Source organism: Vulpes vulpes, chromosome 2, assembly GCF_048418805.1.
Source record: "Vulpes vulpes isolate BD-2025 chromosome 2, VulVul3, whole genome shotgun sequence".
In the NCBI taxonomy this organism is placed as follows: Eukaryota; Metazoa; Chordata; class Mammalia; order Carnivora; family Canidae; genus Vulpes; species Vulpes vulpes.
This window is the reverse complement of record NC_132781.1, coordinates 8,229,162-8,245,754: the sequence shown is the minus strand read 5'-3', so window position 1 is coordinate 8,245,754 and position 16,593 is coordinate 8,229,162. Positions and strand designations below refer to the sequence as shown.

At 50.6% G+C, this 16,593-nt stretch overlaps 1 long non-coding RNA gene across 6 annotated transcripts in view; it reads right to left on the bottom strand.

Annotated features, from left to right (window-relative positions):
- The window catches only part of LOC112920754 (uncharacterized), a 178,248-nt gene that overhangs the window by 42,633 nt on the left and 119,022 nt on the right, over nt 1–16,593 (bottom strand). The window lies entirely within an intron of this gene.

Here is a 16,593-nt window from a genome sequence, read left to right as displayed (position 1 = left end):
TTTTCTTGGGGGGGGGTGCCCTTTACTCAAAGACTCCTATGACGCTATTTCTGCATTTTTTTATGTTCTGACCTTGTGGCATGTCTGAATTCCTGACATGGGATAGCACACTCTGGGCCCGGCCCCCACCGTTATTAGCTACAGTTTCATTTATTTCTTTATGAGTTCCCAGAGAGTGAGGCTATTGCGTGCCATCCGTCCAATTCTCGAGCAAATGTGCGCAGTTACCAACATAGTCCCTGCTGCTGCTGGTGCTGCTGCTAAAATAGATATTTAATCTTTAAATCCGACCTCTGTCCAGCCTGATTCAGACACCAGGAAGAGTAGTATTTCAAAAGGTGTTTAAGATAATAGCCCCATTCGAAGCTTCCCCATCATTAAGCTCATGGCAAACGAAAACAGAGAGAAGAAAGAAAAAAAGGGGAAAGATAATACCATCAGATTTGAAACAGAAAACTTGTAACCTTCACTCACAAGGGAGAGGATTGTTTGGGTGGCGTTTTGTTCTTTCGCTGGATGCGCACATACATCATCTCGGCGCTTGGATCGCTCCCGTGGCTTCTAGAGTTTACGGAGGACAGGGTCCAGGCTGGTACTCTGTGGCCAAGCCCATCAACCGATGCCCACCACCAGATCAGCATCCTCTGAGCCCCACTACCCCCGTCCCCTCATCCTGAGGACACACATCTGTTGGGCCAGCTTTATTTTACCACGTCCACAAACTGATCCCAAGACCAAGCTCGAATGCAACATAGGGCTCTTGACTACAGGGCCAGGAACTCAACAATTTTAGCTCCCATGAACCGTGCAACACTTGAGACCTAACTAGATGCCTCGCTCATGCTGGAAAACTCATCAAAAAGAAGCAAGCCAAAGCACAACATACCCTCCAACAAGTCGGGCAGCAGGATGGATTCCCGCTCCTGTTATTGCTTTATGTAAAGCCGCCCCCCATGCCCCACCCACGTTCAGTTTGTTAGGTGGAGCGCGTCCGGTAACCCCGTGCAAGCTGAGGCCTACGTGAGTGGAAATGATTCCAGCCCGACCCTTCCAGGAGGAGATAGGAAATTTAATACAAGTAAACCTAAACCCACCCCGCTCCCAAGACATTCCAATCCAACCAATGCAGTAACAGACCTTGGGGAGTATGAGACTTAAACCCTATGGTTTAAGGGGATGAGATCTGAAACGGAGCAAGGATTCTCACAGTCTAGGTGCCCAGACCAAGCTACCTACTGAAACCACTGTCCCCCTACCCCTGGGCAGCTGGAAAACCATACTGAAGCCTGGGTCCCACTCCTAGCAATTCTGATTTGCATAAACTCAGGTCTGGGTAAAAACAAATTTTTTTTTCAATTCCCCCCGCTCCCCATCCCCGGTAAGTCTAATATGCATCAAAATTTAAGGATCATCTGGAGATTCTTTTAAAATCCAAATTCAGTGGCAGCCTGAGATTCTGTATTTCTAATAAGCTCCTGGGCCAGCCCAATGCTGGTGGTCCACAGAACACACTCTGAGTAGCCAGGTCTTAGCAGGGATGCCCTCAAATACCCGCCTTATGTCCCCTTCCCCAGAAAACTCAGGCCAACTGACCCCGCCCCACACACCTCCCCTCCCCACTGCCTCTCCAGTAGGGGACCTGCCCAGCTGACTCTGGATGCCAGATGGTCAGAGACATCACTCACATCCCAAGAGACAGCTGCCTCCCTCAATCCACTTCTGGGCAATCCAGCCCCCAGCCTGAAACATACTCTAAGAAACGGTATGTTTCTGCTCTGTTCCTTAACACGAGCGGGGCTCCTTCCCCTTTGCTTTTTGTGTCCACATGCCCATCCAGGGCAGGCAAGCTGCAGGCCTCTGAGATAGCCAGGGGACCACGGATGCAGCCTCTCCCTGCCCACGGCATGCTGACTCAACATCTGCCATGCAGGGCCCTGTCGCGGCCGCACACCCACCTCCCCGCTGCCCTTCCGTCCTCGGTGTGGACCACAGCAGGCCGAGGAGTGGATGGCACTCCCTCGGAAGCAGGCCAATGGCAGCATGCCACGCCTGGCACCAAACCTCTGAGGGAGGCCAGATCTTGCAACGGGCTACCCACAGCCTGCTCCCAAAGGTTCCTCCCTTCCATCTGTACCTCCCACACCAACTAGGTCCTTCCAGATGTCTCCACGGACGCCTTGAGCCAAACACCACCTAGTGGCTCCTGGCCCAACCACCTCCAGCCAAGATGGAAGGGGCTGGTGCTCCCGGATACCTTCAACTAGGGATCATAAGGCCCAGCAGGTGAGGCCACAAGAAGACATCAGGCTGGAACACGTCCAGTCCCACACCAACCCACCCACTGCCTCTCCAGCAAGTGCACCACCTACGCTGTCACTCATGCAGGCAACAGAAGGTCATGCATCGCAGCAGGGGGTATGATAGGCCAGGGTTGGCCAGGGTAGGGCAGGAAATATAGGTGAGCTCAAATGTGGGCTTTTAACACTTTATAAGTCTTTGGCCAAAGGAAGGGTTGCAGTTTTGGGAGAATTCTTGGACCTTCTGAATGAGTCCCGTGTTGTGGGGACGGGGTGGGGGATGACTTCCATCAAGCAGGTCAAGTAGCTGTCAGGAGGCCCACCCGCTGGGTCCCTTTTCCAGGAACGCACCCAAGGCTGACACCCACAGAAGGCAGTGCCCAGGACCCCGATCCAGAAAACACATTCTAATTTCTTATGAAATTAGAAGAAATAAAAGGAGTATAATGTTAATGCCTACATAACAACGAATCCAGCCTTTGCTGTTCATCCTTACACCACTGCCATCACGAATCGCCATTTTTCAGCTTTTGTTTTGGTTTTGGTTTTAATGTTGGAAGGGGCTCGTGAAGGCAAAAGTGCCTAAGGTCACCGCATCTAACCCAGGTCGGAGTTAGACTTCCTTCCAACCTCCAAACTCGCCACCCTTTACGCGGACCCCCTTTGTCGAATGCCCTTGGCGATGCTCAATGCCACTGCTCTTTCCCGGAGACCCGCGCCCCAGCCCAAAGGCCTTGCCCCCAAGCCCCTCCCAGCTCTGTCCCGAGGACTCTGTCCTTAGTCGGTCTGTTCCATGCAGGTGCGCCGGGCCTGCTCCTGACCAGGCCGGCACTCCAGCAGCTCCCACCCCCGCTGTGTGGAAGCAGTTCAGCCTGGCAGGTAGAGCAGGACCTCTGAAGTCCAAACACACACACTCAGCCCCCTGCAGCATAAACACCGAGCATACATCACACCCAGCCCTATAAAAGATAATTACACAATCTGATCTGGCAAATTAGGCCCATAGAACCGTCTAATTCGTACAATGAATTCAAGGGTTGTATCGTCAGGAAAAATTAACCTGGATCTTTATTGGGATTTGCCCCCAGGTCAGGATTAGGGTTTATTTATCTTATTTAATTTTCTTGCTGAGGAAGGGCGGAAAGGCGTTCTCTGCTGCCCACCCCGACTCCTCCCTGCCCCATCCCGCTTTGGCTCTCAGACAAGCGAGCTGCCCAGTGGTCTCTCCCACAAATGAACTCACTCCGGCTAAAATCAAATAAGACACCAACTAGAAGAAGTAGATGGATGCATGGATGGATGGATGGATGGATGGATAGATAGGCAGGCAGTTAATTTCTCACAAAAGAGAAGTTGGGACATCCCAAACCCAAATCAAGGGCTTTATTAGTTGGCACAACTCAGTACAAGTAAACAAAAGAACTGACATGCCCAGATGGCAATTTACCTCCTAATTATTCTGGCCCAACTGTGAAATGTGTACTTGGAGAACGCTCAGATATGCACATTTCCCTAAATACACACACACACACTCACTCTCTCTCTCCATCTTCCTCCCACCTCTCCTCCAAGGAGTCTCTTCAGATGAGATGCCTATTAACAGGAGTTGGTGCCCATCTCCTTAGCTCATAAACAGCTAGATCACCAAAGCTGTTACTGGAATGTCAGGACAAGTTGACACCAAGTGAGGATTATCCTTCATCTAACCAAAATAAGCACTGGTGGCTGGGCAGCGGGCTTTTCGCTCCCTCTCTTCCCTCGTGTACCTTTCTGGGGGTTTCCCCTAGGGGAAAAATGCCCTATCCAGACTCCTAAGTCAGCCCCACAAGCAATAAAAGCAGCTCTGGTCAGTACAGGCATATTTAGAGCTCACACCTTCACGGTTACTGCAAGGTCAGGTCTGTCTGAGAAATGAGACGGCGATGAGTACGCAGGCTGAGAGGCACTTCACGGCAGCGTGATCTGCCCAGGAGGTTGTTTCAATGTGCCTCTTCTTCCTTTCTTTTCATCTTCTTATTTTTTTTTTAAGATTGTATTTATTTAATCATGAGAGACACAGAGAGAGAGGCAGAGACACAGGCAAAGGGAGAAGCAGGCTCCCTGTGGGGAGTCTGATGAGGGACTCGATCCCAGGACTCCAGGATCACGACCGGAGCCAAAGGTAGATGCTCAACCACTGAGCCACTCGGGCGCCCCTGACCTGGCTTTTCCAGGCTTACATGTGGAGCCTATGGTCCTTTTGCTCTTTGACCAAAGTGGCATGGGGAAGTACGGTATATGGACAACCCCAAAAATATATATACAGGTGAGTGTGTGTGTGCACGCGTAGCCATGTATATATGTGTGTGTACACTCCAGGACAAAATGACTTTATGGGAAAACAAACCAGTTCTAAACAGCAGCCTTTGACTTCAAACAGCACAAATGTCGCTTTCTTGCAACGAATCCATCAGGGTTCCAGGTGACCCCAGTTAGGAGTAGAGGGAAGGGGCCCCGGAATGTGCAAATTGATCGTCAGCTGGCTTACAGTCTTTGTAAAGACTTCTAGCTGAGTCTCAGATTCTGGTTTCCAAAAGGTTGAAGGTTGTTAAAGGTTAAACATCCATTGGGGGCCGACTCTATTAAGGAGACTTGGAAGAAGGGCGGAAACGGCAAAGCGTCCCTCCTCCTGAACAGTGACTATGCTGACCCGGGCTTCATCCTGCAGAAGTGCCCATCCCGGGTGTGGGCAGTGAGCACAGAGGATGGATGAGAGGATGTCAAGTAGCGAGCAAAGGGCTGCGGATGGACGAGAGAGTCTGGGTCACATGCTTACAGGTCCTGGGGTCAGGGAGTCTAAGACTAAAATTCTAGTTTGCTGCAACATCAACTCCCTGTGCCATCCTGGACCCCTTCCTGGGTGTCCACTTTCTCATCAGCAAAATGGGAGCAGCAATCGTGACCATTTTGTGTCACTAGAAAGCCTTCCACATCTGATAGCCATGATCGTTCCTGTTCTTTTTTTTTTTTTTAAGATTTTATTTTTTTAAATAAAAAATAAATCTTTTTTTAAAGATTTATAAGATTTTTAAGATTTTATTTTTTAAATAAAAAATAAATGGTTTTTTAAAATATTTTATTTATTTATTTTTTTATTTGACAAAAAGAAAGAGAGCGAGCACAAGCAGGGGAAGAGGGAGAAGCAGGCTCCCCCACTGAGCAGGGAGCCCAATGCGGGGCTCGATCCCAGGACCCAGGGATCACGACCTGAACCGAAGGCAGACGCTTACCGATTGAGCCACCCCGGCGCCCCTCATTCCTATTATTTCTAGGTGAGGTTATAAACTAGGATTATGCTTGTCTGTGTTTCACACATTGGTTAACTGGTGGTAAATTAAACCACGCGTTCAATTGCATGGCATATTTCCTGGTCAGTGGTAAGTAGCTGTGTTAACTGCTAGTTGTGCAAAAATAAATGGATTACAGGATTGCATAGTTTACAAAAATGAACTTGGAAGGAGTCAGCAAAAGGTTAACCATTGTCATTTCTGCGTCGTGAGTTTATGGGCAATTTGTTTTATTTCTACATGTCTAACGTGAAAAGGCATTATTCGGTGAGGGGAAAAAGAAATCCCCCTTGGTATTAAAAAAAAAAAATACAAATGAAACGGACATTCATCATCTTAAGTGAGAAGTAAAACTATAAATGCAATTTAGAAACCAGTCAAAATACAAGTTGCAGGATTGCTTGTGAAATCAGAAATAGATACTGCAGGCTTGCCCCAAAGTCGGGGTTCGAGGTGAGATCTCGCAGGGGTGCGCTGGGGGGGCCTCCTGTGTGATCCACAGCCCCGGGGTGAGTTGCATCCAGGTGGCAAGTGCAGGTGATTTCGGAGGCCGCCGCCGTGGACGTCACTGACGGGAGAGCAGCGCTTTGCACGGAAGCGTACAGTCACTACAGGCTTGAACTGTACACTTGACCACGAATCCTAGCCCAGCTGACACGCCGCAGGCCAGACGGTTCACAGACCTGCTCCGTGGCATTGTCCAAATACCTGTGCCATTACAGACAGAGGGCTCTGATGACACCAGCCGTTTTGGTTCAGGACCTGCGGCCCCGTGCACTTCCTGGAGCCTGTTACATAACCCCTGGCTGGAAACAGAGGCCAAGCTCCATGGAGACAGCCGAGGCCACGCCAGCACTCAGGGGCCTGCTGCTCCGTGACAGCATGGAATGGGGAGGGTGGATCCGAGCCTGAGAACCAGGATCCTCATGGGCCTCGTTCGGGTGCCCAGGCTCAGGAGCTCCCTCCTCCCCTCCTCCTCCTCCTGGGTCCCGTTAACCTCAGGTCCAGAACGTCCTCATGACATAAGGAAAGGTCACTTGTTGAGTGTTTACTGTGTCCCAGCCCTTTATGTGTGTTCCCGGACTTCATTCCTTCACCTTGTGCGACATCTCACCCTGTTATTACCCCTCCGCGCGCTAAAAAGCTCCACGCTCTTTTGGTGCCTCAGGGCCTTTGCACTCACTGTTTCCTCAGCCTGGAACACTTTAACTTCCAGGGCCTCGCCTCAGACTGCGCCCTTCTTGGGGAGGCTGTCCATGATGACCCTGTGACACAGGCCACCCAAGCAGTACACGCCACTGTGCTCTTCACAGCACTTAACCTCATCTGAAATGATTGCATGTGTTTATTTATTTTCAGCTTGTGTCTCTGTGCTCAGAGAGCGTATCTGGTTCTCCAGCGTATGATCGGCATCCATGGTAGGATGCGGCCCTCTTTCGGTTAAATAAACGAGTGAACATTAGCATCCCTGTGCGGAAGATGAGATCACTGACGTACGGAAGGATTTAAAACTAGCTCAAGGTCCCAAGGCTAGTAAATAGTTGAGTCCACATTTGTACCAAGCTCCTCTGGCTCTAGGGGTAAAGCTGCCTGCCTTCTGCTGCTGCTGTAAACCCCCTACCCGGGCCTCCTGCCTTTCAGCTTGCCTGATCCGGCCCCTTCTGTCTCCCTCTCCCAGGTTATGATTCTGAAATATCGATCACGTCTGCCAAACTCTGCTCAGCAGCCGTCAGCGGCTCCCTACTGCCTTCTCCGCACAGACCAAACCCACCCAGCTGAAATCAGAGGCCACCTACGCTCCATCCTCCTCCTCTCTCCCCGGCCTTGTTTGTAGGACTTCCCTACTGTTACCTAATCTTTGCTCCCCACACCTGCAAGGCCTCCTTCGCTCTGCCTCTCCCTAACACCTTCCCTTTAGGCCCAGCCCAGGTACCACCTCCTCCAAGAAGCCACCTGACTTTCCAGCCCTCACTAGTGGCTGGCACTTGAGCCATGATATTACTGCCCACCTCCCCCCAACACACAGACACACACATGTGCACCAAACACGACAACAGAGGGGAGAGGTTGAGATCTTCAATTCCTCTAGGATGGGCAATATGCCTCCTGTGTTTGGATCCCAAGAGCCCAGGAAAGTGCACGAAACCCTAATGAGAGGAGCCCTGCTGCCACGAGCCACCCTCCAGCCCACGGTGCTCCAGGGGTAGGTAGCTGGCCGTGACAATAGCAAAGCTCTCTCCCGACTGCCAAGCCAGAGCAGCTATAGCTGCTGCTCTTGGAGGCTCCTGACTCCTCAGGTCTTTCTCAAAAAACAACCCACCTCCACCTGGAGCTACTAACATTGGTGCTACTCTGACCACTCTCCTGGGTCTTCCCTTCTGTAACAGGAGCCTACAGACAGAGCCCAACCCAGTGTGCTTGAAAGAAGGAAAGAAGAGGAAAAAAAAAAAAAAGAAAAAGAAAAGGAAAGGAAAGGAAAAGGGGAGGGGAGGGGAAGGGAAGGGAAGGGAAAGGGAAGGGAAGGAAAAAAGAAAAGAAAAAAGAAAAAAGAAAAAAGAAAGGCAAAGAAAAGAAAAGAAAAGAAAAGAAAAGAAAAGAAAAGAAAAGAAAAGAAAAGAGAAAAGAAAAGTTTACAAGCCCATGAGGTTTTTCTCTTTTGAAACCACATGTTTGCCCCCGGGGGCCACCTTCTGCAAAAGGTGTCAGTACCCCCTCCCGAGCCCGAGCACCAAGGTGGAGCATCCCTCGCCAGCAGGGCTCACACGTCCCCGTGGCTAAGTGCCTGCCAAGGGCTGACCCGCAGAGGTGTGCGGCCCCCGGGCCCTCACCCTCCCGCCAAGCCTTGGCCTCCATTTGCGTCGGTTTCACTGTGTTTAATGGAAAATAAAATGCTCAACTCAAAAACACTTTTCCAATGATATTTTAAGGGAAAATGAGATCACAGAAAATCAGGGAGGTAAGTTTAAATGGTGTAACCCCCAAGCCACATTTTTTTTTCAAAGAATCCCCTGAGAGGCTTGTTCAGCAGATTTGGGGTGGGGGTTCCTACCTAGGGGAGACCCTAGAGGCCACCTGGGCAGCAGCAACGCTCATGGTGCCCTGAAAGGCCACGATACGACCTGAACCCACGTCACCCTCATGGCAAACAGCCTCCTCCCCTCTGAGGCCCAAGTGGACTCCCAGGTCCCTTAGGTTTGCGAAAGCTGCCGACGGCCCCCTTGCCAGCCGGGTCAACACTGAGCCTCTGCCAGAGATACCAAATGTTTCCTAAACCCACCCGGAGCCCAGCTCACTGAGCTATGAATAGTTATTAACATTAACTCGGGGCATTAATTAAAAAACGTTCAGCCAGGCAAATTCTCATACTTTTAAAAAGTCATTTGGGTAATCGCCTTTCCATGCCACAAACTTTCCAAACGACTGACAGGTTGACATTTCATAATGTTGTTTGTTTTAATCAAGAAGAGGGAAAGAGCCGGTGCGGTTCCCCGGTTCAGTTTTCAGGTGCCTTGATTTATTGATTGGCAAATCCCCCCCGCCCCCACTTAATAGCTGTACAGGGTGGCTGGGGGAGAAAGAGGCTCCCACCTCCCTGGGCTGGTGTCTGGGCTGGTGAAGAGGGAAGTGCCCCCGGGCATTGCCACGGCTTCTTCCATCCTCCTCCCCTCTCCCAACACCCGGCGACCGGCTTCCCCTGGGCCAAACTGTGGGACCTCCCAAAGTCTGCACCCAGCTGCGCACCACCCCATCCATGTGCCCCCTCTCTACTGGAGGAGGGGTACTTCCTATACAAATATCCACTGGTGGGGGGTGGGGGGCGCCTATTTCAGCAAACTTAGGAGTCAGGGGGCAGTGGGGACCAGGCTCTTAAGCCCTCAAACTTCTTTCTCAAGACAGCAGAACCCAGAACCAGGTTGGACCACATGACTTTGAGCCCCACCTTCACCGTTTACTAAGTCTTGGGCACCTCTGTGCCTTAGGTTCTCATCCGTCAGCGACTGGTGTAATAAGTGTAACACCCACCTATAAGGTTGTGTGGAAGGTTATATAAGTATTAGTAGAGCGGGGCGCCTGGGTGGCTCAGTAGGTTAAGCGCCCGCCTCTTGGTTTTAGTTTGGGTCCTGATCTCAGGGTCATGGGATCGAGCCCTGCATCAGGCTCTGCGCTCACCGGGGAGGGGGGGCGGGGGGGGGGGGGGAGTCTGCTTGAGATTCTCTCTCCCCCCACCCCCCCATCCCTTCCCGACTTGAGCTCGCTCTGTCTCTACAATAAACACATCTTTAAAAACAAAATTGATCGGTAAAGCACTTACAGCAGCATCTGGGTAAATGCTCTATGTTTAAAAGCCTATCAGAAAGGGAGACAGAACATGAAAGACTCCTAACTCTGGGAAACGAAGTAGGGGTGGTGGAAGGGGAGGTGGGCGGGGGTGGGGGTGACTGGGTGACAGGCACTGAGGGGGGCACTTGACGGGATGAGCACTGGGTGTTATTCTGTATGTTGACAAATTGAACACCAATAAAACATAAATTTATTAAAAAATAATAATAATAAAAAATAAAAGCCTTCCCTCCTCCCGAACACACGCGGGTAAGGGCCCCAGCATTTCTGCGACAACAGAGTTGAGGTTGCCCTGGCTGACAGGAGCACCGAGGGCTGGGCTCGCCCATTCCCCCACCCCACACACCCCAGTTTCCTGTTTCTGGGGGGACCACCGAGGCCCCTCCAGGGCCCAGCAAGCTCCCAGGCACCAAGTGTGACAGCCGCTGCTCCTTCTGGGAACGGGAGGCACTCCACTTTCCGTCTGACACCGTAAGCCTGCCCACGCTAGAGTCTCTTATGGAAAGACAAATAAGCTTTCCCGGGAGTCTGTCCGGAGCACTGCAGGCTCCCTCTTCGGGCGCCCCCATGTCCAAGGGCAGGAAGGCGACACATGGCCAAGCTGGGGCGAGAGGCATGAGGTTCATGTGGAGGTGCACGCTCACCACCCAGCCCTTCCTCGGGACCCCAGCATGACCTACCCGCCTGATGGACACAGACAGCAGCTGTCACCCTGAAGCAAGGGGGGGTTTTCTTAAGGAAAAGCCTTCTAGCCACCCCAGAACAACAAAACACACGACGCGGGCAGGCGCGGACCTTCTCTAAAATCACTGCACACCACTCAGGCGTTTCCACGTCAGTGGAGCACCTACGGCATGCCAGGCATTACAACTCTAGGCACCAGGAAGGTGAGGCAGAGGAGGCAGGTGCCAGGCTCCCCAGAGCAGAGGAGCTAGTAGGAAAGAGGATTTCCAAAACAACGGATGCATGTGATCTGTATTATGTGTGTGTCTATTTTATATTATAACATGCACGTCATTCGTATGTATGCACGTGTGTATACACACAGTGGCGAGGAGCTGGGGGACAAGGTGGCTCCCACCTCCTGGGGTTGGCAGGATGGGGGCATCTGGGCCAAGGAGTAGGGAAATGGCTATGGGGTCATTTGCTGGAGGGTTAACTTGGTTTAGTGGAAAGGAGGGTGGTAGACATTTTTACGTAGGAATTGTAAGTCTGGCACTTTCTACCTGTACCATCTTGGGCGCCAGGGTTTGTGATACTTTTTTGAGCATCAGTAAAAAGCACGTAATGCACAGACACCCTGACGCAGGCGGGCAGGCAGGCAGTAGATGATCAATTAAATGCCAAGGGAGAGAAAGCAAGACAGCTTGGCAAAGGTGGTGTGCGAATGAGGCCGTCGGGAGGTACTTGGCTGTGTCCAAAGTCAGACGAGCAAGCGAGAGGCCCTCGTGGGAGCCTGGTGGCAGCACAGCCCCGACCCCACATTTATGCCGTTTTATCATCCCCATCGGCAAAATCTGGGCCATCCTTCCTCCTCCTTCCTGTCTCCCGGGGATGTCTGGGGACACATGAGACCCAAGCTGGGGCAAAGAGTAGGGTAAGAGATCTGTGATTTCAGAAGAAAGGCAAGCCAGGAGCTGAAAGGATGATTATTTTACCCGTGGAAGCCATGTGTGGGCAATGGTTGTGGTTTCTTTGGGTTTATCAGGAAATCCTAACAGAAAAGAGGTTACTTAACCGAGACCAGGAAAGAATGTGCAGATATTTTAAAATGCTAAACAGAATTCCTAAACCCCCTCAACATGACGCCTCCTTTTCCAGGCTTGGTGGAGTTTAAAGCCTTGAGCTGTAACCAGGGACTGGATGGATCACAAGGCTGTTGAACTTGGCTCCCCGGTCCCATGGCAACCAAGCCCCTCAGGAGGAGGCAGCCTAGGGACCCGGCCTGGCTTCTCATACCATGTGGACACCACTGGCTTCTGTCCGGAGTATGTTCTTCAGAGACAGTTACTAAAACTGAGAGGCAGAGGTCATTCAAGGCTTCCAATGAGACCCAGGACCTGTCGGGACTGGGCTGAACCTGCTAGCCCATCGACAGACATGATTAACCCTGGAGGAAGGCTGGAGGGGCGGGGACGGTGGGCTGGGGAGAGATGGAGGGTAAACTGGGAGAGGTCCGATCTCCTGCCAAAAGGCTCAGAAACCCGCAAGCACAAAGCCAAAGAGCCTACTGGGGAGCAGTGATTCGCGCATGATGGTATGTGTACAAAGGAGCACAGAATAAACACGTCTTGCAGGCAACGGCTCAGAGTCTGATGCAGAAACTCGATAAAAGCCAACTCTACAGGACACACAATGCATATGGATACAGGCTGTCGAACCATGCATTACACCGGGACACGAGCAAGCCGAGTCTTACTAACTTATGGAGGTGAAGGGTCAAGCACATAACTGGGGAGAGACTGGGTATGCCCACGGCCTTAGATGTTTCAGAAAGAACTAGATAGAATGACATTTGCACAGACATCAACACAGGCTTTAGCACCAGTGGCTTCCAGTATTGCTTGGTGGACGTTCATCTCCTCCTACCTAGCTGTGCCCCTCAACTCTCTCATGGCTCCTGAAAATTTCTAGCTGGGTCTGTATTATAAGGATTCAGTGGAGCTGTCTTACCAGGACGGATGCCCCTTGAAGGCACAGTCTGTAAGCCAACTTATCTTTCTGCACCGTTGGGTTAATGTAAAACCCTTCAGAGTTCCACCTTAAGCCACCCCCTTTCCCCTAACTTCCACCATTGAGGCTCCGGATGGAGATCACTCTACTGTTCTGCGTGTAGGAAGATGTAGGGGAGTCCAGTTCTGCCACAATCTCAGTCCAGGCTATTTCCAATGAATAACAGGCAAAATTTAACACTACGTGGTCAAGAGATGGTTGGAGAACCGGAGGTTGTAACTTGCACCACCAAGTAGCTTAGAAGCCTCATAAGTTAAGAGAAGATAATGTCTTCCAACCCTTCTTTGATCGAGTACAAGAGCCGCTGGTTAGTTTTGAAAACAGATGGCATTTGGAGTCAAGTGGAAGAGGCAGCAGGGAGCAAGGGGGAAACAGAAGAGGAGAGGCAAGAAGGCTTCCCCCAGAGCAGGGTTCTCAACCTCAGCACTAGAGACCTCTAGGGCTGGATCATTCTTGGTGGTGGAGACTGTCCTGTGCATTACAGGATACGGGATGTTGAGCAGCTTCCCTGACCTCACCCACGAGATGCCAGTAGCAACCCGCCACCCTCCATTGTGAAAACCAACTGTCTCCAGACCACTGCCAGGTGCCCCCCGGGGGGGGGCGGGAAGCCGATGCAGAATCGCCCCTGGTGGAGAACCACTGGACTCCAGTCAGGTTGGCTACAAGTCAGCAAAGGGATCTGAAGGCTATGTAGGGGTCTCTGTTCCTTCAAGTTCTCATCCACAAGAAGAGGACACTGGACTCTACCAGTGTTTCCCACGCTAGGAGGCACCTCCTCGTGGTACCTGAGTTAACCATTGGCCACACTCAGACATGGCATCAAACAGCGCTGAGTCACGCAGAAGTGCTCTTCCATTTTTTGGTCTCTTTTCTTACTGATCACAACAGGAGAAGTGTCCCCATTTGGTGCTTTAAGCAATACCTCTGCAACCCTGACTATAAGAGGAGAGAGCAACTCTCAGGTACAGAGACTCGGGAAAGCCACAAAATCTCAATCTTTCATGATTTCACTGTATTTTCTATTTCCGTCCAGTTGGCCTCCTAATTCCATTTACGATAGTGACGCAGATTTTCCCCTTAATGCATGTTTACTTAAATAAACTATGAAACCACATAGAAAAATATTAAGGGGGGATCCCTGGGTGGTGCAGGGGTTTGGCGCCTGCCTTTGGCCCAGGGCGCGATCCTGGAGACCCGGGATCGAATCCCACGTCGGGCTCCCGGTGCATGGAGCCTGCTTCTCCTTCTGCCTATGTCTCTGCCTCTCTCTCTCTCTCTCTCTGTGACTATCATACATAAATTTTAAAAAATTTTTAAAAAAGAAAAATATTAAGGGAATAACAGCACATGTGCCAGGATAGCAAAAATCACAGAAGTCTTAGGAAGCGCTGTGAAGATTAATGCCGCCCTTCCGCCATCGATTTCTCACTTCCCACTGGACGTCTTCTTGGATGCCTCATACAAACCTCAAGATGGGAGGTGAGATTACTAACTTGGAAACTCCTGGTTCCAAGTTCCTGCAATAGTTCTGTTGTAAAGGTGGGTCATTTGTCATCTGTCATAGGTCGAATTGTGCCCCACGCTGAACAAACTCCTATGTTCAAGCCCTCATCTTCAATATTTCACGATGTGATCTTATTTGGAAAGAAGGTTTGTGGGAGAGGTAATCAGTTAAGATGACGTCATACTGGGGATCCCTGGGTGGCTCAGCGGTTTGGCACCTGCCTTTGGCCCAGGGCGCGATCCTGGAGTCCCGGGATCGAGTCCCATGTCGGGCTCCCAGCATGGAGCCTGCTTCTCCCTCCTCCTGTGTCTCTACCTCTCTCTCTCTCTCTCTTTCTCTCTCTCTATGTCTATCATAAATAAATAAATCTTTTTTAAAAAAAAAAAGATGACGTCATACTGAAGTAAGGTGGGTCCCCAACATGGTATGACTGGTGTCTTTATAAAAAGGGGAAATCTGAATACAGACATACACACAGGGTGAACAGCATGCGAAGGTCAAGGCAGAGATGGGGTGACGCTTCAACACACCAAGGGACACCCAAGATTCCAGCAAACCCCCAGAAGGCCAGAGAGAGTCATGGAACAGATTTCATCCAAAGCCCTCAGGAAGAACCAATCTTCCAGTGTCCAGAGCCATGACACAATAAATCCCTGTTGTGTAAGCCACTTTATTGGCAGTACTTTTTGTTATATTGGCCCTAGCAAACTCGTACATCCTCATGAATTAATTTGTTACTTTGGTGACTGTATTTTTTTTAATTTATTTATTTTTTATTGGAGTTCAATTTGCCAACATATAGCATAACACCCAGTGCTCATCCCGTCAAGTGCCCCCCTCAGTGCCCATCACCCAGTCACCCCCACCCCCTCCGCCCACCTCCCTTTCTACCACCCCTTGTTCGTTTCCCAGAGTTAGGAGTCTACTGGACATTTAAAGAAGAGTTAATACCTATTGGTGACTGTATTTTGCACTCCTGAATCTCCTTGCAGGGTAGGAAATGCGATGCAGACACCCTTACTGAAGAATTTATGTTCATTCAGGGAGGGTCACGGATGGCAAAGGCAGGCCATAAGAACAAAACAACCCCCCACACACCATCAGCGTTTATATACATCTTAAACGCCTGCTCTACACGTACATCTCCACAAACTGTCTAAATTCGCTATTTTCTCATTGTGTTCTCTTCTCTGGTTGTCTACAAGGTCAGTCTCTAGCTGTGAAATGTGGGTGCCCAGCTTCTGCACAGAGGGAGGCCCCAGAGTGGAGGCAAGGCAGGGCCGACAACGCAGGTTGCTGAACACAGGTGTTATCACCTAGACCTCAGAGCCTGTAGGATTTGCACTGTTCCCCCTAAAAATATGTTCTGGCCTCCCATGCAAACATCCATACCAACTGGGCCTTTCAACCAGAAGGCTCTGGCTACCTCCGCGTGCTTAGAGCAGGTTCCAAAGTTCCAATATGCAGGCATTTGAGAATTCAGGACCAAAAGCAGACTTTCAACTCAAAAGGATGCTCCGGTGAGTGACAAAGAGCACAGAGCATCTTGAGCCCTTCTGCAGGAAGCGTCAACCCACCACGTTCACATAATGAGCAGCCTTGTAGACGACCAGGGCTACCTCTCATGAGCCAACAGTGGAAGCAACTAGAGATTCACCTTTTAACTAACATCAAACCAGAATTCTCAGGCACAGAGACTTGGGAAAGCCATAAAATCTCAATCTTTAGATACCTGGGACTTGTAGATACCTGCCAAGTGGCCAGGAGACTAAAGCTCCATCTTTTTGGTTCAGAAAAATGCCCCTATACGTATTCACCTCTGCAACAGACAACAGCAACAACAAAAACACAGAACTCATGACCCCGCTTGCATTTTTTTCCCATCTAAAATAAATATACCATCATCCCATATCTCTGATCTCATCTGTAGTTTGAGAGATGGATAAGGAGTTCTGAAAATAAAATAGCAATCCTTTCTTCTCCCTTTTCTGGGGGTAGCTAAGTATAAAGCAGAGCCAACAGAAGCGTAGGAAGCCAGAAAGCACAACTGCCCAGATGCAGCCGCGCACATCATTCCACCAGCTTCCACCCCAGAGGTATCAGCCCCGAGAGTAATTGGGCCTCGACGGTGCATCAGATGCTGGGAGCTGAGGCTTCGTCCCTCATAGAGCTGACACAGCCTCGGCCCGTGTCCCCTGCCTATATCCCAGGCAGGGACACCGGTCACGAGCCAGGGAACATGAGCACTCAATTACAAATCATGAAGCTTCTGTGAAAAAAAACAGAATGACGGGGGGGTGGGAAGCAAGGTACGGTGACAGCAAAGGCCCCTCTCGGGGACTGACATGACACCTGAAGGATGAGACTAAGTTAGTCATGGGAGCTAACA